Source organism: Lepeophtheirus salmonis, chromosome 7 (assembly GCF_016086655.4).
Source record: "Lepeophtheirus salmonis chromosome 7, UVic_Lsal_1.4, whole genome shotgun sequence".
Classification (NCBI taxonomy): Eukaryota; Metazoa; Arthropoda; class Copepoda; order Siphonostomatoida; family Caligidae; genus Lepeophtheirus; species Lepeophtheirus salmonis.
In genome coordinates this window covers 14,987,047-15,013,626 of record NC_052137.2, presented here as the reverse complement: position 1 = coordinate 15,013,626, position 26,580 = coordinate 14,987,047, and positions in this window count along the sequence as shown.

Genomic DNA, 26,580 nt, shown 5'->3' with positions numbered 1-26,580 from the left:
GACATCTGAGCACATTTTCCCACGAGAGCTATGTGACTAGGTCTGAAACTGCATTCCCTCATACAAAGATGCGATTTCCCATTGTTGTCCCTCTTCTCTTAGTTTGCTGCCAAGCTTTTCAAAAATGTCATTAGCGGTACTTGTTCCCCCAAGTGGGGAGCAAAACAGCATTTCCTCATTTAAAGCTATATCTGACAAAAACAAGGAACTGATAAGAGTTTGATATATATGGCGATTCATGTAGTTATAAAGCATATTTTCCTTCTTTCATTCTGTCCGCCAACTGGTACATTATTTCCTGGACAATAGTTCCGTTTGAGAGCAGTACTGATTCAAGCTCACAGGATAATATATCCCCATGTATGGCCCGACGTATAGTTATAGCAACAGGTTTAATTAATATTTCGCCTATTTATAGTTGCTTTTTAGCTAGTGCAATAAAAATAAGTCACCTCATATGATGCCCTTTAAGCTTTGACTGAGATTATTGTTTGGTCATTAAGGACTTTCCCTTCTTTATTGCAGATAAAAACTCGGATACTTTATGAGTGAGTGACAGATGCTTTGTTTTCAAGTGTCAGAGTACTTTTGCCGGTTTGAGGCTCTCATGTGCTAGTACCTCCGTGCTTATCACACATTGGGAATGTTGTTATTTGTTGATTGTGGAACATGTAAATCCATATTGGATAGATTGCACTCAATATTTTTGAAGTTTGGTGTGCTGTTCAGACTGGTGATGGATATTACCACAGAGATCTCTGCCTCTGCCAAAGATAAACGCACTTGAAGACGGGGATGCTTGTCTGCTCTCTACCTCCATTGGCCTTTCCTGTTCTGCTTGCATCTTATCAAGCTCAAGTAGCATCTCCTTCTCTGCTAACTTGTCCTGTTCCTTTGTCCTCATCTATTTGGTAAGTATGAACCAACATTTCATCGCGACTGTCAATAATTTTGAGCTGTTTCCAAAAAGTTTTGGCGAGATAACATGTGATTAGAACTGTTGTTAATTTAATGTAAATAACAAGTCAGGTCTAAAAAGATATGACCCCCTACGTTACCAGATTTGAACCCACTTGACTTTTCTAAATGGGGCACTTTGACAGGGAAATCAATAGTACCTCACCCCCAAATGCAGACTCACTGAAGTCCTCCATTGTGGCTGCATGGGACAACATGTCAGAAGAGTTTGTCATCAACTCCTGCATAGCCTTCAGGCGACGTGTAAATGCTGTTATTAATAATGAAGAGGACATATTGAGTGAAAAAAGTTTTGCAAAAACCTTGTCTGCATATTTTGTTAACATTACCTTTTTGTAGACGGAAATTATTATTTCAGAGGGAGATGTTATCCCACGACGATATATAAAATAAATTTTATTTTTTTTAAATGCATAATAAAATATTATAACTTTATATTCAAACATAACTATAAAATTTCCTTTGCATGAATGCTATTTTAAATGCAGAAAGTTATCCTTTTTAAAATAGTAAATCCCCCTTCCACCCTAAAAAAAAAAGTAATATAACAGGCAGCTCATGTTAAAAAGGATTTTAATTCAGAGATAAGTATCATTACTATTTTTCCTACCGCTCTCCCAAAATTCCATCCCATTTGTACGGAAACTTAATTTACAGACCCATCCCCCGATTTTAAGATATTTGACACATCACAAAAACATTAAAAAAAAAAACTAAATATTTTTTTGTGTTCATAAACATATTTAATTCTAATTATACTATAAAATATCAATTAATATATAGGGCGGTCTAGATAAATTGGAAAAACCTTTAAAGGCTTATAACAAACGAACCAGATTGATGGAACCATATTTTTATTATTATTTGAAAGCTCCATCTAATGACATCTAGCTTTGTAATTGTATTGTTTCTGGTTTTCCACTTTTAATTTACATTTCCTGGATTGTTGGAGTAGCCCAAAGAAAAAATTACACCTTCCAACAAAATAGTGCAACAAGACCTGAACCAGCTAGGAACAGAGTCGAGCATAGACCTGTGTCAAGTATCATTCGTCCATGGAGGCCCTGAAGAAGTCCATTACCCATACAGTGACAAAGGTGGATCTGCACAAAGTCGTCAAGGCCTGAGCTTATAGAGCCGTGCAATCCAAGATTATTAAGAAAGGTGGATTTTATTATAAGTAATTGAATGTAATTAAATTTATCTTTCAAATAATTTTTTTTTTGTTCTATTTTATTCAGTTCCTTCGTTATAAGCCATAAAGATTTGTCAACTTATCAGGATCACACTGTATATACACGATACGTTGTGTATAAGTTGTAGCGTGCATAATCAAATTCTACAAGTTACAATTTATTGGTTTTAAAATGTATTATTTAATTCCAACTTGTTCATTTTAATAAGCAATATTAATTGATACTATAATTTTATTTTAATATATGAAATTAACGTGGTTATTATGCATTTATATGTACTTTAACTGTGGATATTTAAACTTTATAATATGCCACAGACGACTTATAGTCTCATGTATTTTATTAAGATAGACAATCATTAAAATATTGATAATCCATGGAATATTCAATTATTGCATGATCTTCATCCAAAGTACTTATTTTGGGGAAATGTCTGGGTCGCCGTGTCAAAATCCGTTCCTATTGATACAAAATACAATTGACACAGTTTTAACGAAATTGAACAATATTTAGAGGTAGCTAAAGGCATCAAAGTTTTGAAAATTGCCCATTTAAAAAAAAAAATCATCGATTATCGTGAAAACAGTTCACAATACAACAATTAATATTATATATTTTTTTAAAGATGACGTTATTTTCTCTAAGATATATTGATGCTATTCTGAGAAAAACATATTTATATCCAGAATTACAATATAAAATAGTTGAAGAAAAAACTAATATATGAATAACTTGTTGCGTGCAATGTTTTTACATTTTCCTTTTGAAATTTTGCTTTGGATTGTATGGGTCCATAATTTGGTATACTAAATTAGTCCTGTTTATTGGTCTTTCCAAGGTGCTTAATATCAAAGCGCCATTTATGAAGCATAATTTATTATATGCATATCTGAAGTACTTTTGTTTACAATGTAAATCTATTTGGCATGGAATTATATTTGTATTATAATTATTAATTATAAGAGTTGAGAAATATTAAGTAGCAAATAATACTGCGCTATAATACTAAATAATAAAAATACGCAATGTTTAGTAGTTTCAGTACAAGTTAGTTACAATGGTTGATACTCTGAACAAAGAAACAAAGGAGATATATTACTGGAATATTTTTTATATAGCAAAAGATAAATACGATGATTGTGCATTCAACAAAAGTAGTTTAAATATCATGTTAACAAGATTATCAACACGATCTCAAAATAGATTATATCTTATTGGGGTGTATGATACCAAATTAACTGTAAATAAATTGCCTTCAATACGAATAGCTTCTGGATTTTTCTTGTACAATCATCCTGAATTAAAGAAGAGTACCCGGGAATCATAAAGTATTACAATTCATGAAATATCAATTTTTTTTTGTTAAAAACCCTAGAATTCCAATTATGGAGCATCACAAATGCAAAGGAAGTTGAAAAATCTTTTTGAAAAATGGATACTGTTAAAAAAAACAAAGGAAGAGAATCAAAAAGTCAACTAGAAAATCAAAACGCTTTCCTTTCTACTATGAAAGACCTTTTTTTATGTTACTTATGCAAATGATTTGACCAATGTTTCTGTCTTACAGGAAGACATATAACTTTTGTGAACCCAACGCGAAAAAGGAAGAAATGGATCAATGGCTAGAATTGATAAAAAAATTTATGCTAAGGAAAACAGAAAAATCAAAAGAAAATAACAAGCTCTTCAAACAAAAGAGGAAAATAATTGACCTTTATTTTTCTTCAAAAAAGATAACTTCTTCCGATTTGGAAGACAGCAACAGTTGTAAGGACGGAGAAGAACTAGGATCTACACAATCAAATTTTAAAAGAAGAAGAAAACATTTAATTACTATGGAAGTTGCATCAGCTCTTAATTGCACAAAAGTGTATAATCGAAAGGCTCTTTTTATATTAGAAGAGTCAGTCAAGAATATGGGTGAAAACATAAATGAGTTTGCTCTTAACCAATGTACTATTCGTAGTAAGAGAATTGAATTTAGATCCGAAAAAAAAAAAAAAAATCGATGTAATCCTGTAATCCGTTGAGATTGAAAAATGATGTCCAATCTAATTGGAAAAGATATGGTCGATCCCAATTAATAATTTTGGAAGAGGAATTTCCAAATTACTTTGTGTTCCCAAGCTTTCATTTGTAGCAAGCAATATTAAAGCTATGTATTTTAATACAACTAGCTCAAATACAGGTAGAAAAGCTTGAACTTTTGTTTTATTATAGACAATGCTTACTAATAAATTATTACCATTTTCATCTAGGCATCACATTATGGAATTATGGAGCTCAGTTTTTTATGCATGCATGGGAGATAATGTTTTGTCTTGACGCGGTTGAAAAACACAAACTTTTCATAACAGGAATCCAGGACGACCAAGAGAAACATGAAGAATGCGTAGAGGAATGAGACTTAAAGGAGTTATATATAAACAAGTCTATTATAGACATAACTGTTACTCGACACTACTCTGTTAAATACATGAGAGTTACAGCTATTTATACTACTTAGATAGAAGCTAAAAAATATGATAAAATTTGTATGTTTTCTAGGGGGAAAAAAGAAAAATATAAAACATGGCACGCAATACGTTCTTTATTTATTATTTTTCTCTTCAACTATTTATCATTATAATTAAAATTGAAAATATTTTTCCTCAAATAAAATATGAATTTACCTATGAGTAAATTTAGTAATCTTTAAAAAATAATAAAATATAAAAAGCTAAAATCTTTTACTGTTTTCATGATAATTGAAGAATAAGTCACTTTTTTTTTTAAATGACAATTTTTAAAACTTCGAGGCCGTTGTGCTACCTCTTAATATTTTTCAACTTTTCCGAAACTTTGCCAATTGTATTTTTTTTATCAATAGGAACGGATCAAAAAAATGAAAAATAAGAAACACCTTAGTGTATACATAAATATTGACATAAACACAGTATCACCAAATTTGTCATTTCAATTGCAAGACTGAAAAAAATATAACAAGCATTACTTACTAATTAGCTTATTAAACACACGAGTATTATACGATGGTAATACTTGTAAAATATATATAGTCAATTATAAAAGCCCGTTGTTGGTTATGCCTCAGGAATTGTTAATAAAATGTAAGGTCAATAAATTCTAGTAACTTTTTTTGTTCATGCTGAATGCATTTTCTTTTCTCTACCTATGATCTATGCAAAAAAAAAGTTATATGTACAAAGCAATTACTAAGATAAATATATATATTATATTTTTAAAGTTATTGTTCCAAAAACTTAGTTTAAAAAGGTCATATGAAAAATAAAAATACAAAATAGCCCATTTTAAGCGAGCAATGTATTTTAATAGGGGATGGAGTTCAGTATAATTGACTTATATTTATTAAAAAATTGAAGTGCATTAACAATAAAAATACAAAAAACATCATTAATAAAACACATCTTCAAAAGTTACTAAAATAAGTTATATCAATCAACATTCCGGGTTATAAATTCTAAAATTTCCCGCATGTCACTTCTCTGATACATATATAAATATATTGAGATACGTCACTAACGCAGTTAATTAAAATAACGTTTAGTTTCTTATGTGTTTATCTTGTTGTATGCAGTTTTTTGCTTCCCATCGCATGAATATAAAAAAGAGGTTGATTTATAATACGACGTAAGGATCATAAATTTATTTTATAGTAATTTATTACTGACTAATTTGTGAGTGTTTTTCATTGTTTAGTACAGAGTATTTTGGAGTAGTATTCTTTCAAATAATATAAATTTTGGAACATAATTCCTGAAAAAAGATATTATTTATATTTTCATATGTTAAATTAATTTATGAAGAAGAAATTAATAAATGAGTTATAAAACTCATTAATCATGATATACTCTAACAAATGTTAACTGCCTTCATTCTTGATATTAGGTAATTTAATTATACAATTTTTTTTTTGCATGGATGAAATGATTTATTATAAACAATAGGAAAGTTGTTTCATTTTTAATCTACAGTGTGTAGATTGTGAAGCATTTTCTTCCTCCCATTCTGTCTCAAATATTATATATTATTGATTTCATTTAGAGTCAATGCCGGTTTTAGGGAGTCTTCTTGAAAGTGTCAAGGGCCCGCTCATTAATTCTTCCTTTTATAATGGTATTTTAATTGGTCAGATGAAATTGGACCGATTAAGTACAAGTAGATATTTCACATATAGGGCTGATTTTATCTAGTAGTACATTTATAGATATATATATATTTTTTTTTTTTAAATAAAATTTAAAAAAAAGTTATGTGAGGACATTTATTCAACAAAATCATCTGAAAATAGTGCTTGGAACAACTTTTTTCCCTATATGTGAGTATTCAACTCTAAAAATTGCCTCAAAACGAAGGCTACATCCCTTGTAGACCTGGACTATGAGGTCCGACTCGCACTGGGTCCACTAATCTTTGATGACAGCCTACAGAGACTAGACACTCCTGTGAGGAATAGCCCAGACACTTTTTTTAAGACGCGCCCAGATAGAGTAGTTCAAGGGGTTCTGGTCTTGAGAAGAGGGTGGCCACTTATTGAGGTCTCAAAAGTTGTATCTGAGGAAGGCCTTGGTGTGAGCGTCGTGATGACACGGAGCTCCGAATTGACTGAAAAAAAAGTTGTGCCCGAACTTTTCTCTGTCCCAAGGGAGTACTACTTTCTTATCCAGAAATTTGATGTAAGTATATACATAGAGCCGCTCCTTCCTCTCCACAAAAATGGGAGGGCAGACTCCACAACGATTTGTTTTATTGTTGAATAAACTTATTCTAGATTTGAAATGTACTTTTTTGAAAAACAGTTTTAAATTATATTTAATTAATAAAAAATGAGAAATTCATTACCTTCCTTATAATCCAATGATTTCATAGTCACAATTAAATAATGATTTGACTCCCCATTAACTCCTAAAAAGCTTGCCAGTTTATACACATTACACATAATGGCATTCCTGATTTGCGTATCTATTTGTATAGAGAACAACTTGTATTTTGTAATAGACTTGAGATTCTCAGGAATTTGGTTGAATATTTCCTTCCTTTCAGGGGACCTAAATGTAAATTAAGTTGTTCAATAAAAAATATCATTCATGTTTTTTTCTCTTTTTCCATTGTTGAATTTAAAAGCTATTTCGTCTTTTCAATATTTGATTTGTCATTCCTCTTTTTCAGAATTGATAGAATGTTATTGATTTCTGAAAATTTATTGATGAACTCCGTTGAACATATATGACTTATTCTATGTTGATTAATTGGTAATCCATTCGAAGATATTCAAAACTCAGGTTATAGTATATTTTAATCCCATAACTTACGACAGAAGGAGTTGAAAGGGTTTTCACATAAACATCAAAGACATTTTGAGGTAAACATGATGGATAATTCTTTGTTTGAGCTCTTCAAAGTTGGATATATTATCCCCTCTTCGTAAACAATTTTTTTATTAGATTTATTTTATGTCCATCTCTAAAAATGAAAAAGTAAAAAATTATATATTTACTTTTAGACTGAAGACCAAACTAAAGTAATATTCAAATTTAACCTTTTTTAGTAGTAGATAATGAAATATCCGGAATTTATGTATAACGGAGAATCAGAGAATCAGTCAGCAAAGCAGTTTGCATCTTTATTTTGTAGGATTAATATCATTTTCCTCAAGTTCATAACACAATTAATGGCAATGACGACTTCAGATCCGGGTATTCCAGGAAGGATTTTATTTTTTCTGTGAATTGAAAATGGCAAATTTTCCTAGAGTTCCTCGTTCCTTGGAAATAAATGTATTTAATATTTTAGTTCAGGGGTCGAACAATCCGTTTCTTTTGATTCCAATTAGCCAGTTTTACACCCAGGAAGCATGTCAACATTTCTGAAATAAATTAGTATCACATAGCAATGGTTATTTATAACAAAAAAAAATCATGGGTTATATTACCAAATCGTGTATAGTGTATCTCAGAGCTACAAATTACTAATTTATAGTATTCCTTGCTCAGAGAGACTACCAACAGTTACCAAGAGCTTGAAAGAAAATCGTGTTATTTTTTAAAGGATTCTACGGAACAGCCAGTTTAACTGCTTCTTCGGACACTTTATAAAGTCTCATGTATACTTCAGACACTTTATAAAGTCTCACGTGTACTTCAAAAATCTTAAACATTTTCGATGTCAGCAACATGGTTCACGACAAGTACAACTCACAACTACAAAACAATGGTGACAATCGGTCTAGCACAACGATGAGGAGACTCTTAGAAGTGTCAGGAATATTATCATTTAGTACATTGGTGTATTCAGTCGACGTATTGAAGTCCTACTTTAGTTGCGACTACAAGGTTACCTCGCTCATGCACAAACCGACTTTCTGCCCGAAGATTTGATAAGAATCATACATCATTGGATTCAACAATTTGCCTTTCTCTTTTTCTTCACGCTACATCTTTCTTAGAAACTCAATGTATATTCTTCGAGTATTGATCTGTCATTTGACAGCTTTGTTCACATTTTGAGATGAATCAAGTTGACTACTGATGTACTGCTTGGGATTATCATGATCAGGAATATCGATATTATATTGTTGTTTATATGTATACCTATGTAAATATCTAAATCTAAACATCCTATTGTTAGTAGTCTCCAACACAATTTATATCCACATTTGTTACTAGATATCCTTTTAAAAAATATAAGTAACTTTGTAGTAGCCTTGAATAGCAAAGTACACTACACTTCTATTTGTATAAGTTGTGAATGAACTTTGCCTGAAAATGTATTACATAATTATTAATAACAACTTGACACTGGCACAAACAGGTATTTTTTCGACGATATGCAGTTTTTAATCCCCCCAACTTATTGTATTTTTCCTTCACTTTATACTCAATTTTATCCCTAATGAAAGCTATGAAATATTCTGAATATATTTTTTTCAGTTTAATAGTTGATGAAAAGAAAGAGAAGTAATGAATGAAGCCGGCCAGGAATGCATAATAAGCCACACAAAACTATACACTCCCCCTAGATACCCGCTCCTTCTTCCTTTACAGTTCTTCAATTTTCTGAAAAAAGTATTACTTAAGCTTTTATAAAAAAAGGTGGAATCAATATTTTTTGCATAAAATAAGTTATTTTGAGCTAAGCCCCACTCTAAACAATAATATTGTGGATCTCTTATCAGAACATTCCAATTGCCCTTTACAGCATTTTGTTTTATATTTTTATTCGAAAAAGTATCGAAAAGTACTGACATTATTATATTTGGAGCAGAACTAGTAACAATTCATGAAATATCAAAACCACACAGTGTCTAACATATACATCCGCACTAAGACTGACGTTATGAAAATCAATAACGAGAATAATATGATCAAGGTCAAACAGTAAAATTGAGGATCAACATCAGAGTATTAATTTATTTCCATCTTCCTCTCCCCCTTGGCACAACTGTTTGTAACGGATTCAACGAAACGTCATGGTAGCTAAGCTATTCTCCTCTAAAACATTCTTTAGATAATCAAGGTCACCATATTAATTTTCTCGATTAACATCTGAGCGTATAACTCTCTTAATAATCCTCAGCGTTTCTCTCTGTATTTCATAAACATTTGTATATTACAACAGCACTAAATTATAAAGTAAATGCCATGTAAAAATGCATAAGGAATTGCGTAATATATAGTTATATGTATGTAAAAAGCATATGTTATCATTTATTTGATATTCTGTGAAATGAAATAAACAAGGAAAATATTCAACTTTAATCGGCTGAATAATTATATATTTAAATTTATACATACTACTTCATATACATGCTTGTTCTGCCAAGCTTTTTTCCCATTATATGCAGTAATAGCATTGGATGATTTGTATCATCAAGTTTGATTTTGTATCTTTAGACCTATGAAGAAGTCAAAGAAAAAGTAAGAAAAATAAGGGCCAATTGCAACTTTTTTTCTTTTTTTTGCCTCATTTACTCCGTGTTGGACTTAGACTCGCCAAATTAAAAAAAAACATACTGACATGATGCCTCCTTTTCTTGATTTTGAATGTATCATAGTAAATGTATATATAATAAGATTTATAGTATAGATGGAGTCATATAAAGGGGGAGTGGCTTTTTCTAGTTGGTAATCTCAAAAGGCTTTTTTTATTTTCCAAAGCTGTTTTCCTTATTTCTTACTTCGCGAAGAGGACACATCTAAATAATAACTACTGCATGTGGTCATAAAATACAAAGAGTAACAATGAGAGGTTTCTCAAGAGTTATAATTGTAAGTCTTTGTTGGACTTGGGTTAGAATTTAGGACCAACAACGGAGTAGTTCTACTTAATATGTTTTTCCCCTTTGTTCCATAGCTGTTTGTTGCTAATCTAATCAAACATCATGACTCCAAAGCTCTTCTTCTCAAATACATTATTCAAATTGTCAGGTTGTCAATAGTTATTTTTAGGGTTATCCTATAAGCGGTGTTATTTTAAATATCCCACTATTTCGATAGATGTCACATTTGAAGATCTAATTTGTTTACATTTGACAGATACAAACTACACCTTCAAAATAGAACGATATACACTTCAACAACGCATTGAAATTATTAAAATTCAGCATAAAAATGGGGAAAACCTGGCAGAGATGGTTCGTGTAAAACTAAAGCATTTAATGGCTCGTCATGAAGCACCTTGTCGGACCACAATACAGAAATTGGTGGAAAAATTTAAGCTGTGGGGACAAGTTAGGGATGTGAAGAATAAAACCCATGCACATCGATTAAAAACAACTGTTATTGCTGCTGTGACTGAAAGTGTAGAAGAAACCCCAGCTCAAATCTTGACCAATGCTACTAATGAAGAAAGTGTGCCATGGGAATGCTAATTCATCCATCAGTAATACATATTTCAAACAAAAAAATGAAAATATACGCACTACCCAGTAAAATGTGACGTATGTACTAGGAACATTATTTGTATATGTGTTCAACTGACGTTATTGCAGTACTATAGAAAGGGACTCCAACACTCTAAATATGGTTATTTTTCTTATTAGAATATAAATACAATATTTACTTTCTAAATTTAGATTTATATTATCTTAAAAGGATAATTAATACGAGAAAAAAAGGACATAAGGTTTTTATTTTCTGTTCTGAAATAAAATAATGTATATTCTGTTTAATAAACGGTCTAGGCGCGATCACTTATTGCTCTCTACAAATAAGTAAATTAGAGTGAGAATTTTTTTTTTTTTTTTTTCCAAACCATAATCTTTTTTGTTAATCAACATATTTTATTGGTAACATGTTTTTAAAATAACAGACAATTTTTTTTTTGGTTCGAAATTGCAATTGTACTTGAGGTAAACGTTCACCAAAATTGCTAAAATTTTGTTATTTGTGATATTGTACTTAACTAGCTGCAGAACTAATTAGGTTCCGCTGATTCTGAACATGATTTCTAATTTTTGAGGCAACTGAATCCACCCTAACCCCATCATTGGTGTCCAAATAGTGGAGGATTGACATCAGAGTCATTCTTGCCGATTCCCTTTCCCCCCTTCTTCCTTTGTGACAGCTGATCTCCTCAAAAACATTTTTTAAATTTTAAGAATTACCATTTTGTTTTCTCTTTCTTTTTTTTAAGATGTCCATTTTACAACTAGTTATGATTTCTTAAGTTTTTAAAAAGAGTTTGCGACTGGATATTATACTTGATGAAAAGTCCAATATAAAATTTATTAATTTTTAAAGCCTTTGAAGATTGTTTTCAATAAAAATTACTCTTTTTTTTTTTTTTTTTCTATACGGTCATTTGGATGAAATTGATGAATCTGTAATTTATAAATCACATATTTTTTTAAATAAATAAATTTGGGAGTTTCTCTTAAAAAAGTGATTTTCCTCCAAACTCTGATGATTTATTGACACTTTGAAATTTGATTTTTGCGCCTATTTCAATTATAATTGATATAATTTTAGTGATGAAAAATACGGATTCATTAAGATAAGGCGATTTTAAAGCGTATTATCAATCGTGATTATTTGCAATTTTTCAAAAAATTTACTTCCAGCTACAATACAAAGTAGATTATTGAAACTCGAAAACTTTATCTAATTTTTGGTTCGAGGTCAATCAAGAAGCCCCGGATCCTGCGTTATGTCACTTCTTACAAAATCGAAACATTGAATTAAAGGATATTTACAGTTGTTGAAACTCGGTTCGAGACCAAAAAAAATTCGGCTCGATCTTAAGTGATTTTTTCTTTGTCCATTTGGTTGAACATTTCAGTCCAGACTGCGATCTCATACCATAGACTGAAATTTTAAAGCTTTTAAATCGCAGACCGATTTTTCAGTCTCAATGTATAGACATCTTTTTTATTATCTCAAGCAATGAGACGATTTTTCTCCTAAGCCTGATTTATTTTTAAAAAAAATCTAATTTATGAGACAAATTTAATTTCTATATGAGGTTATTGTTGGTCGATCTTCACAATATAATTGGTATGGATCGAATTTTGAATGAGACTTATCCAGTCTGATTGATTGTAATACTTAACTTTTTTTTGGAACCGATCTGGACCTAATTGTAAACTTATTTTTAGTACAAAATTAGTTAAGTCAAATATAAATAATTATTTGTTCATACCCAAATCCAATATTCATATTAACACCTTCCTAAGATGATGTCATTGTTTCTACTTCAAAAAAATCTCTCTTATCTATTGAGAAAATACCGAAACATTTATTTTTAATTCCAATAGAATAATGAATGCTTTTGGAATGTGCTTATATTAACTAACAAAGTAGGATAAGGGAAAAATGTTTTCATCAAATTTCAGAAAGATAAATGATTAATTATCCATCAACAACAACGAATACTTTACCCTCCCAAAGATACGAAAGAATTGTTTATAAAAAGTTTAATAGTATACAATAACGATGTAAATTATCTAGATTATAGTATAATTGCCCTAAGATAAATTTAAATTAAGTTTAAATTTAAATTACACATTTACTTTAGTTTACTTTTTACACCTTTGTTTCAAAAATACACATTTTCTGATATTAGCTTTGGATTAATTGATAGATTAATGTACTTAAAATAGAACTCATGTGTTCATTCATTATTTTTTATATGGATGTTTATTTATAGTTCATGAAATGAAACCACATATTAGATTTAAATAACTTTTAATTATATAAAAGGATTGTGAAAGTTATAAGTCACAGTTCTTATAAAAATATTTAATTTTCAACTTCCCGATAAAAAAAAAAGAGTGAACACATGTATTATTAGCAGATTGTTAGAACTGCTTCCCATTTCAAAGACATAGAGGCGCGTAAGTTCTTAAAAAAAGTATATTTGCAAGATTTTTTCGAATAATATCCACGTTGGTTTCAATATCATGTGTTTATACATATATTTTACTCTAATAAATGTTTTGTTTCCGTAAAAGTATTTAACCTGGTTGACAAATGACTTTCTGAACTTATGTCATGATAAAATAATTTTCTTGAACTGTTATTATTATTGTCTTAGTCGTGAGGAGTGACCATTGAGTAACGACATGTGAGTCTACCCATGAAGAACGGAGAGTGACACTGAGGATTTCTTAGAAAGTTATCTTCTATAATGTTAACGCAAAATTTGACTGTTTGTCGACACAAAATAAATCAATAAAAAAAATAATCAATAAATAGGGTACTACGGATAGTAAAATTATAGAGTAGGAAATAGGAAAATTTCAAAAATTAAATTTATATAAGTTGATAGATTACTTACATATAATCAAAAAAATAACAATCAAATACATTGTATACCCAACATATTTAAATTGAGGTTAATCTTCCTCTCTTTAAAATATAAGTTGCTTATTTTCATTAATGAAATAATTCACTGAAGTATATTTTATTATGAAACATTTTCATGCAACCTTACATTGCATATTTACTAATTATTCGATAAGAAAATTAAAATTTAAACTGAAAAAATCAATTACAATTTAAACTGAAAAAATCAATTAAAATTTAAACTGAAAGAATCAATTAAAATTTAAACTGAAAAAATCAATTAAAATTTAAACTGAAAAAATCGATTAAAATTGAATACTTGTTGCAGCGAATCTTTTGAAGTTATAGTTGAAAGCTTATGTTTAGTTTTAACTTTATTATTAAACAATAGAAAAATGTATTTATAAATTTGAGAGTTTTTATAATTCTTAATTTTACTGGATTTCTAATGACTAAATACACTTTGTAGGAATTGTATTCTAGATAACTTATTAAGTAATTTAAATTTTGAATGCTATAGTGTTTTTTAAAAAAAATGTTATCTACATAAATTTCCATTTATCGAGTTATTCCACTTTAAAATATTGCTCTGATTCTAAATTATATTTGAAAAATGCCTTTAAAAAAGACTTTACGACCAAACCTTCTACGATTTAAAATTTTAATAGTCATCTTCGTGGTATATAGCTGAAAAATGTGGGATTTAGCCATCGGGCAAGAAAGTTGTTGCAAATTATAAACAAGGATTCAATATGGAAGTGAATATGTTAGAAATAAAATGGATAAATTGTATATTTTTTGGGACGTGAAAATTCACATCCTGGTAATTTGTGTTGGGAACATAGCTTTAATGCTTATATTATAATGCATATGGGTACATAAATGATAAACGATTAATAATTTGTTATAATATATTTGTTCTATTTTTAGATAATCATTCTTATATTAAATTAACTTAACCTAAATGTATATTAATAGCTAAATTTATAAATGTTTTGAAAGTTGAAAATGAAATATTTTATAAGCCACCTTTAAAACATATTGAGATATATTTTATAACATATTTACATATACTTATGATATGTATTTATTAACTTATCTAACACTACATACTTAAGTGGGCCTTTAATACAACAGTAAGCTAGAATTAGTATTCTCAAAATTGATAGTGGATTACAGTTATGTTTTTCAAATTATATCTTTCGGGTGTGCTGAATGTCACACTTAAAGTAAGCAAAATGTGTCGTCGCAGTAAAAGAATGATAAATTGGAATACATATTTTATTTGAAAGGCAATATTGGGTAAATAGCAGTCACTTCAATTAAATACAGGTTATAAACTATAGATATAAATTGTCGGTAGGAGGGGGATCTTAAAAATTTCCAACTTAACAAAGAATCAGAATATATTTTCTGATTGTATTTTATTTTTCAACATAGTATCCTTGTTACACACTTTTCCGATCGTTGATCCCATATCTGTAATCCGTCCATATAGTTTTCGGCGTTTTTCTGAGCAAAATAATTGTTTACGAAGATAATTGCCTCTTCATATTGACGAAAATCTTTGAAGTCAACTGTTTGGACTGTATTTTCTTTTGGATGTATCAAAGTTTCAAATGCAGTAATTAATCGGCCCTGAAACTCGTATTTTTGTGCTTAGACTGCAACAACAGGCAATACCAATAAGTTTGTCTATTTTCAGAAAAACACTCACACAAACAATTGTTACATAACAGGTGTGCTTCCAAAATGGCTGAAACTTTTGTTAATAACTGTCAATAGATGCTTGATTGGTTGGAAACTTTACAGACCGTAATTGTACTTTTAAAAAACTCACATACTATTATAAGGATACTTATCAAATGCTATTTTTTTTAAATAGACATGACAAGTTTTGAGGCTAATATGTAGAATTAGATACATGTAAAATAAATATAAGTTGGTATATAAATATATGTAGAGTTAACATGAAATAGATACATACATATTAGTTATAAGTATATATATGTTTTGGACATTTTATTCCAACTATTATTTGAATAATATGAATAAAAATATCATAAACAGAATCGATAATGCAAAAAAAAAGAAGTTTTCATGCATTCACAATGTGCAAATACATAAAAGCATGACTTTGACTAAAGGAAACTGCACAATTGGGGAAATATAAATTTTTAAATTTTCGGAACATCTTTTTCTTAGTGTCTGAAACATTCCTTTTGATCCTAAAAGTAATTCAAATTTTGAGCCGCTTGGAAGCAGATTTCGAGGTAGGTCAACGGACAGACATGCTTGGACAACAAAACATAGACTGTTAATTAATGTTAATTATCTGTTTAATATTAATAAGTTTAGTGATGTTAATGTATACATAAACTATAATAAACATTTCGTGATCATAAGTGAGGAAGAAGAAAAAAGGCAGCGCAGTTCAGATTTCCTAAAAGAGGAAGTTGAGTTGGCAAGGATTATGACCATTGTGAAGTGCTCCAGAAACCTGCTTTTCAAGGAGACCAACATAAAAAATAATGGATATGACCTCTTCAGGAAAGCAGAAAGTGGAGGGTATAATATAAAGAGGGATCCGAAGTTATTGTCCAGCTTGGAGAAGAAGAGCATGGAGGACCCACAAAATCGATGAATCGTCTCACCAATGAATTCTCCGTGGCTGCTAGGAAGGCCATTAATTTTTTTGATTTTAGTTTTACACTGCTTCTTGATTGGAAAAAGTAACGTTTAGGCTATGCAGCAATAGTCTGAAAAGTGTAATCGGGACATTGCTCCAATAATCTAATAAAAATAATAATTTAATAATTTTGAACGACAAAAAAAGCATGTCTTTGTTAAGCCCGGAACTTTTACGTCATGTCTTATCATGTAATAGACTAAATATGCTAAAATACTGATATGAATGTTGAAAAAATAGTATATTTTATAGTGAGAAATGAATTATTATTATGCGAGATTATTAAGTTCTAGAGCCATCCAATAGCTTTTGAAATATGTTACCCTAACTACTTAAGTCTAACAGAATTGCAGATATGAATTAATAGTAACTATTAATTATGAGTAACACATGCAAAACTGAAAGTCTCAAAAACTATTGAATATCTTATATTCGTAACGAGAAAACATATGGACAAGACAGAATGTGACAAAATAAAGACGAAACGAAATTGAAATGAATAGAAAATTTGTAATTAAATCAATTTGTAATTAGGGAAAGTGATTTCATTATTTCAGGTAAGAAAATGACTAATTCAACAGAGTTATTTTCAAATCCAGTAATATCTATGTTATGGTAGTGGGGAAAAACCTTGATGTTGTTGGAATCCGTTATTATTACAACCCATAAAAAAGTTGGAAAAATATTTCTTCTCTTTAATAGTAATAAAATATATTGATTTTTGTTAAGCATATTTTTAAGAAAATAATGTTTATTTATAAGGATATTGAAAAGTCGATAAAGAGCCTTAAATGGGTGTTTTGTGAATAAACTTCACAGATAAACTGAAAATGATATAAAATATTATAGATGCCAATATTTAGGGTTATAAATCCTACAGAATTTGTTATTGTTGTTTACAACCTAATGAGGGTTTTTTTTCCTGTAAAGTTCTTGCTATAATTTTTTCTTATTCTTGAAGAGAGATAATTCAAATGTAAAGTAATAACTACACTGTGTGCTTGAGAGAAACAGAGAGTAATACTGAATGATCCCATGATTTATAAAGAAATAAAAAAGTAATGGCATATATATTTTTTTAATTTGTATAATTCAAAAAAGGTAAAGAAGAAACAAAATTGATGCAAGTTTTAAATCACGTAATTATTATAATTGTTCATCATGTTTTAAAATATAATACCTAATAACTAAGTTGCTATTTATTCTCTACGCTGCATGGGTTAGTTTTGATGCAAGTTTTAAATCACGTAATTATTATAATTGTTCATCAGAAGTAACGCTGCAAGAAGTAAGAACTCTTGCATACCTAAGAGTCTGGACAGACTCTTCTTAAGATCCCACAAAGTGCTGGAGAGGTTCCATATGAATGGAAATTGAATAGTCTAATAGTTTTGTTTTTAATTTGATTATTTAAATTAATTTGTTAAAACACACTGACTTTTTAAATGTTTAATATGGGTAACAAGGACATTGTTTTAAAGGTAGTGATAAAAATTCCGTGTCATTTAGCTTTTCTTTTTCTACTTTTTTTTTATGGTAAACTGAAGAGTGCGTTTTCTTTTCCTTATCTGTTGTCTTTATTATTTTATTCCTGAGGAGTGAACTTCCTTTTCCACTACATACAACATATTTTTATTGGTTTTATAATTATAATAGAATGACACTTCACTATGTTATTTGTTTCAATAAATATGTCAATAAAAACATTATAAAAAATAATAATATAATATACAACATATATCATTGATATACCTATGTTAAATATGATCTTACATATACATGTGTTCATTAAAGACAGAGAATAAAACTGAGGATTTGTTTTGGAGTTATAATTGTAACTCCTTGTTGGATTCGTAGTAGAACTTAAGATCGGCGTCGGAGTAATTCTTGCCTATGATCTTGTTTATTTCACCTTGTAACATATCTAATGAAATGTCATGACAGCTAAGGAGCTCTCCTCCAAACATTCTAAAAATTGTCTGGGTCACCGAGTGGATTTTCAGTTTTGACCAAAAAGCTCCCAATCAGCATCATTAGATTGAGTTTACCAAATAACTACGAGTAATGCTGGTTAAACGTTAATAAATGTCAGCGCAAAAGCAAGCTAGGATGATCTTACTTAAAATGGAGTTGTCAAACAGTTGAATTCTTTGACAAATTATCGTCAATTTCTATCACTAAATTATTCTTATTAAACCTTTTTAGGTGCTGCAACATGCACTAGAAGTAGCTAAAATTACAACTTAAGAATAATAAATCTATATATTTTATGGTTGAAAGGCCATATCGGGGAAAATATATCTTTTATATATGAAATAAAGGTTCTCAACTATAAATAAAATGATTGGGTATCTTAATCCATCCCAGTAATTTTAATGCAAAGCCTATAGAGGACTCAAATATGTCTATCCAATAAATTGCATATATATATATGAAGCAAAAAATGAATTTGGATTTTGTTGTAAGAATCTCTTTATGTTCTTGTACCCAAAATGTTTTTTCTCAGAATGCATGAAAGAAGAGAATGCATTAAATGATGTAATGTTGGAAAGAAGAAAGTAAAAAAAAGGTAGAGAATGACAAAAAAATCCAATAAATTCATTATACAAATTTATAAATATAATTTAAAGTAAATGCACGAACATAAGTCTTATAAATCCCTCATTAAATTGCAAAGGATAAACCTAATTTTTATTTTAACATGAGGCCTTAATCTGCCAAAAAGTTTTTTGCATATTCATATTTTCTAAACCGTTAAATTACATAACAATAATTAATTCTCAAGCATTTACATAATTATTTAAATCAAATGACGTCTTTATTTAACAGCAGATTTAAAGAATATTAATTAATTTAAGTTACACATATTTTTAGAGATCTTGTAATATACAGAGTGGGACAGGGAAATTTTCTGGAATGAAGGAGCAAAAACAAAACCTTAATAACTTTTTATAAGAAAAACATAATGAAAAAAGTTACCAAAAAACTTTTAGTCATAAATGTTGCCAAGAATTGTTCAATATGACCTCCTCCAGTCTCTACCACATACCCCCCAGTCTCCACACGAGATCAGAACTTGGTGCAGGTTGCCACAATATAATTGGTGGGCATGTTGGCCCGTTGCTTATTGATGCTGGCCTTAGGCTCCTGCACATTTTTTTGTAATGTGTTCCCAACCTAAAGTCGAGGGATTGAGATCAGGACTGGAAAAGGGGCAGAAGGTCTTGTCCAGAAGACAGTAAAGTGCTCCTTGCAGAAGTTATCCGTCTTCAAGGACGTGTGGCCGTCTTGGGTCTACACATATTTGCTCTCCGTTTAGTAAGCCTCAGCGCCGATTTTCTCATCGGCTTGAAGAAAAAAGAATCAATTTCTATCCAAGTAGAGACCACACCACCCAAGAATATTTTGATGTGAAGGTGCCCTGACTTCTTCAGATGATGTTTATATAAATCTATTCTAAGTGGCTCTAAACCTGGTCGATGTCTTGGAGTCGAGACAAAGCCCTTAAGGCCGAGGTCAGCATGAATTTCCCCCTAATGGGGATATCGTCCACTTTAAACTCGTCAGCCAAGTGGTACATTGATGTTGTTGGATCTTCCTTGATCTTGGCCTCTGGGTACTTGAGAAATGGTTTATCTTGCATTAAACCCTTTTCTCTACTTCCTGCCTTCCTTTTTTTACTCCTTTCTAATTCTCCTAGGCCAACCTGATGTTCCATACTGTCTTCACGATCACACAACAGTGTCTGTAATTCTTGTTGGACCAACATACACAACGAGAAGATCCCAAACCCTTGGCTTTTTATTCCTGTTCATTCATTTCTTGTCTGATTTTCATCAAATCAAAACAATGCACATGAAAAACAACTTCCTTGAGATGTCCCCTAATACCACAAAAATTGTAAATTTTTCTTATTACATTAATTATATTATGTAATTTGTTTCTGTTTTAAACTAATTAAATAGTGAGATTTTGATAGTATGTTTAGTAATTTTGAGGCATAATCCCATCATTATTCAAACAGACAAACAACTATTCAATTCTTTTTATAGTAAGAAATATTACCTATTTTGATTTGAAAAAACTTGATGAGAACATCAATTTAAATTAAAAATAAACAATTTCGATGTAAAAGGAAAATTTATTTATATATTAATGCAAGATGACTTTTAGGCGAAGTAGTTTAAGGCATATGTCTTAAGGGAAAATAGTTTAAGGTAAAAGTACCGGTCATGTAGAAGATTGTATACTGATTCAAAGAAGAAAAATTTAGTTAATATACATAGATTTTTTAATATTATGTTTATATAATCATAATGTAAATTGCTGGAACAAAAACATTTTTAAGAATTACAAATGAATTATTTTGAGTATTTTGAAAAAAGGTCATCAAGATTAAGTTCTTCAAAATTGGCACTTTTTCTGTTAATGATATTAAAAAAAAATCAGGTTGCTTTCCAAAAATTGGTAAAATTTCAATACTTTAGGGGTATTGAGCTACCTCTAAATATTTATAAAAATTGTTTAAACTTAATAATAGTATTTTTTTATCAAAAGGAACACATTTGAACCCTCAATGTTGTACTTTTTCAAAAGAAAGTGATTTAATTGGCACCCTAATAACTATACAAACTTATCCGTGAACCACACACAAAGTGGTCAAGAATCATGCATGTATATTTTTTTCATTGAATATCATGATTCTAAATCAGATATTTAACTTATATATGGGTTGTCTGTAAAGTAAGGGGGAGGGAGGGTTAAATATATAGGTGAAAAAAATATGAAATTGGACGGACATTATTATTTTATTTTAGAAAAGAGTGCATTTCAGTATAAAGTAATCACGAATGCGTATAATGCGATGAGTAACCCTCAAGATTTGTTGCGGAGCTTTAAGCGTAAGTCCTTGTTGGACATGGAGAGAATTGAGGATTGCCCTAAAAAAATTCCTGATTTTTTTTTTTTTTTTTTTTGCTCAATTCTGTTCTCTACTATAAACAACTCGACTGTTTGATGCTGGAAATCGAACAAAAAGCGGACAGCATTGGTGAATATAGGGCAATAAGACAACATCAGACCACACACATGTTTCATAACACGCCAGAATCTTCGGGATATCGGATGGGAAGTTCTTATACATCTCTCCTAGACTCAAAACCTGTCTACCACTTTATTATCTTTTGTCGTTTATGGAAAAAGTTACTCTAAAAAATTTTGAAAAAGTTTTTTGTCTCAAATTTAGTGTTTATAAAAATAATAATTTTACAAAATTCTCAAAGAGCCCCTTCCACTCCTTCAAAAAACAAATCCTTCTCACGGCACTCCAAAAAAAACCTCTAAACATCCCTGCCGACGTCATCATTATATAATGAAACGAACACACTTGCAAAAAGATTCCAGTGCCGGGGATTAAATGCACATATACGTACATTAAAAGGCCCGATAACTGTAATAAAATGAATTACAAATTATTTTTTGCCAATATTATTTGAGTAATTATTCTAATAAATTTCGTTCATTATTTTATCATCTATTAAATATATCTCAAAACTACTATTAATTTTAAAACACAGACTGCAGTTCAATGATTATGACTTATAAAATCGAATTGTGCAGTTTGTATCTACCATATTTGACTGCAATTACCTATCCCTGTTTGAAGAATGAACATTTTTTTCAACTTTTGAAAACAAATGAAATACTTAACGATTTTGTTGCAATTAAGATTTTATGCTACTTAATGAGCAAAATTGCATACATTTTCGTATGAAATTTCATATATCAATAAATTTATAATTGATTCAATAATTTAATGTGCCATTAAGTTATTCTTTATAAAAATAAAATTTAAAAAAATGACTCACTGAATGTATTGTTTATATTAAGCAAAGTAAGAAGTTCTGAGATTTGTCGTTAGATGTATCTAGTGAGTTATAGCACACGATTAATACATTGTATCAACAAAAAAAAAAGCTTAAAGTATGCTTAAAGTTTATAAGAAATTTAATCTACAGTTTTATGTTTGGTAAAGCCAGTTGTGTGTTACAGTGTTCTAAGGAAAACGGCAAAAAAAAGAAAATTCGATATGTTTTTCAGTATCACTACTACCAAGGTGAAAAGGCAGAACAGACGGCAAAAAAAAAAGTACTGTTTATGTACTCAATACAGTATCGAATGCAACAGAAAAGCGGTGGTTCCAACAATCCCCTTCCGGTAATAAAACAATGGATATCTTTGAGTTGCACCAGCATGTGAGCACTAATTCAATTGACCAGGAACTGAAGATTAACTAGAAAACCGTTTGGTACCCTTTTAATTGGATAATCCTAACTATATTAATCTTTTCTCAAGATAAAGCGAAAAAACGCTCAGAACTTTTTATTTCATCTATTAGTACTCCGTGAAGTATATCATAAACAAATTTTTGATCTATGAAAATTAATAATGTAGTCGTATTAATGAAATATGGTAGGTGTGTGCATATAGCATGTAACATATACAAGGAGCACTCTATATAGTACTCCCTGATGTATATCATAAGAAATAATGTATTCGCATTAAAGAAATAGTGCAAATTTAAAAATTCAAACGTATTGGCGAACAAGGAGCAGTATCTATATATAGACTTCTTTAGATATGTCGTCTCTCAGAGTTACTTTATTTTAATGATATTTTCTCAGGGCTGGCTTTTAGGCTCACCACGATTAATAATTTGAAAAATATTTTGGAGAAGAACAGCTTAGCTCTCATGGCATATGTATAATTACATTAGTTACAAGCAGCTCTGGGAGGCATAGAATAAAATACAGATCAATTCTACTCCTTTCCAACGCATGGACAAGAATTACTCAGATGTCCATCCTCAATTCTACACCGAGTCTAACAAGGACTTACACTTTTAACATCCCAGGAAATTATCAGTGTAACTCTTCCTCATTCATGAGCACACACACAATTCGTTATTTTTTACTTTGATATTCTCTCCTCAATAATGGCAGAATAAAGATAACAGTTTAGAAAATTATAAGCACAGTTGTAATTATCACCCACGAATAGTTTAAAAAAAGGATTTTCATATGGATACAATATACATATTAGTATTTTGTGTTAGTCTAGAAATCCTTAATTGGTCTGATACCAATAAAAATTTATTAAATCTGGTCCAATTTTGGTCTGGACAGATCTACGGTTCGATTTATAAAAAAAAGGTAATGATCCAGCCCCAAGTAACTGTTTGCTTAGAAAATAAATCAAAGAAAAATAATATCTACTGGAGTCTTTTTTAGGAAATAATAATTTTGACCAAGATCGGCCTAGAAAAAATTACTTAAAACAGAATATATAATAAATTGATTTCCATTCAAGTTTCAAGACTAACACTAACTTCTACTTCAATGATGTTATGATTTTAGAATTTCTATATTTTGTGAAAAAATTTTTATTAAAAAATGCAAAACTTTGTCAGAATTTGGTGTGCCTTGAGATAATGCCTTCTTTGCTCTTTCCAAACATCTCAGTTTGCTCTATTCATAAATAAAACGTTTTCTTGTCATCCTTTTTGATTTTGCACCAATGTCATGACGTCTTGATAATAATAAAATGTGTACCACTAGATAAGATCAACCCTGTTAAATATAAATGGATAGGAGGAATGTCGTTAAATTAACATAAATTAGCATTCTAACCTAAAATTAGACCATCTCCCCAAGTTGTACGACAAAAAATATCCCAAACATTGAATTATCGGTTCGTCTTGAAGAGTTTTACAATATCTTTCAGAGTTGTTAGAAGCTAAGGTATGTAGGGCACAAGATTGACCCCTATATTAAATCCATTATCGTTTTGGGAATCCTTATATTAAACATGACATATCTCGTAGCTACAGCAATAGATGTTACTCTTAAGTCTCCCGCAAAAACTTGTTCCTTACCTATTAGTCTTTTTGTGATATAAGCATAGCAAAAATTAATTTTAATTTGGAAGACGTTCTCTTATTGCTAACTGCTGATTTGAACATTATTATCACTTTGATGTATTTTGAATCAACATCTTCTAGGCCTCTGAGATTGAAGATATCATGATATATAACTAAAGGCAGCCGGATAATTCTGTAATGACAGAATTGTATAGTTTTCCAAAATTTAGACATGGCAGTCTAAAAAACAATAGCTCTGTTGCAATTTAAAATTCAGAAGTAATTTTTTCCCATCCGCTACCTTTCGTCATTTTTTTTTTTTTTTTTTTTTTTTTGGTAAATCTAGTTTTTCTAGATACTTTCGACCAACAACATCAACCTGAAAATATGTCGTATTTATCTTCGGTGGCCAAGGAATCAAAGGCTTATGTAGATTATTTTATTATATTTGATTTGTATATCTACATTCTTATATTAACAAATATTTGGGATTTAACAGATTTATTTAATATAAATATATATTTGGATAATATTTTTAGGCAAACTTTGAACTAAATACAGAGATTTTTGAAATGTTAAATAATTCTCTACAATCATCATTCTTAAAGAAAATCTTGCATAGACGGTTCTAAATTCTTTATAAAATAAAAAAATTGAATTTTTCTAGCAAAAACAATCTTGCATACTTTATCTTAGGCCAAATATTTTATAATAGCTGATGATTATCCAAATATTTGCACTTTGGTTGGAACGAAGATCTCTTTTTCTTGATTTGTTTGATTTAAGTATAATTTGGCAAATGTTTATTTATGTAAATATCTATCGAAATTGGTATATAACTGAGTTCCTAATAAACTCCTCTTGCCAAAATTACATAAAATATTGTGTATTTTATAGCTTTTACATTCATCCATTCAAAACATTTTAAAGTGTTTAGAATATTTTTACTTTCATTTGTATAGCAAAAAAAATATTTATTCGAACATATCCTTTTATAGAAAAATAGAATAAATATGCAAATAATAGAAATATATAGTAACACACCATTGAAAAATAACAAGTGTAATATCCTTTTCATTCCAGCGATTGCAATTGTGGAAAAGCAATAATAAAGATCATTTATATATATATATATATGTTTTTTAAAGAATTTCAAAAAAGGAGATATTAAAATTATATTTTTTCTCATAATTTACCCGAAAATTAAGGTTGTTTAAGACAGTGGTTATCAGAGTGGAGGCAGTGAGTGGAGGTAAGGGGGGGGCAAGAAAATGGAGAATTGAGGATTGCTTTCAGTCTATACATACATAGTACACATGTTTTGTAGAAACCCTGGGTATAGTAAAGTTTGGGAAACCCTGGCTTAAAAAATATTGTAGTTATGATATTATAGAGCCCGGATAAGCTTAGTAGTGGTCCTGGATCCATGATCTACCCCACCCCTTCTCTCTTTTATTTACACCATCTGGTGCCTAACACCACTATTCCAGAGCCATAAGAAGCCCTTAGCTATTTGGAACTCAGATAAAACTATATATCCCTGGCGATGTAAAAAAAAAATCATTGAATAACGCTACAATTCCACAAAAAGAAACTCAAAAAATTGACTTATTGAGTAAAGCTAATTAATTTATTTTTATAATATATATTGTATTTTCTATATATATTCTGTATATGAACAAAAGTACAAGAACCGAGACTGATAAGCAATACATTGCGGTTTCGGTTCGACTTTATCGGTTCCAGTTCTAGCAGTTCAAAAACCTGAACCGCTTGATCCGCTACACCGATTAGAGAACTTATGAGTTTATGACTAAATTATGTAATTAATCATTTAGAGGAACGGGGAGTTTCACAATTTTAAAATGCTTCTTACTCGAATAAGTTGATTTGTATTTGCCCACTGTGAATAATATTAGACATTTACTAAATCTAATGTATTAATGTGATATTTTATTAAAAGCGTAGCTATAACATTAGAACTCCGTTCTACCCTAG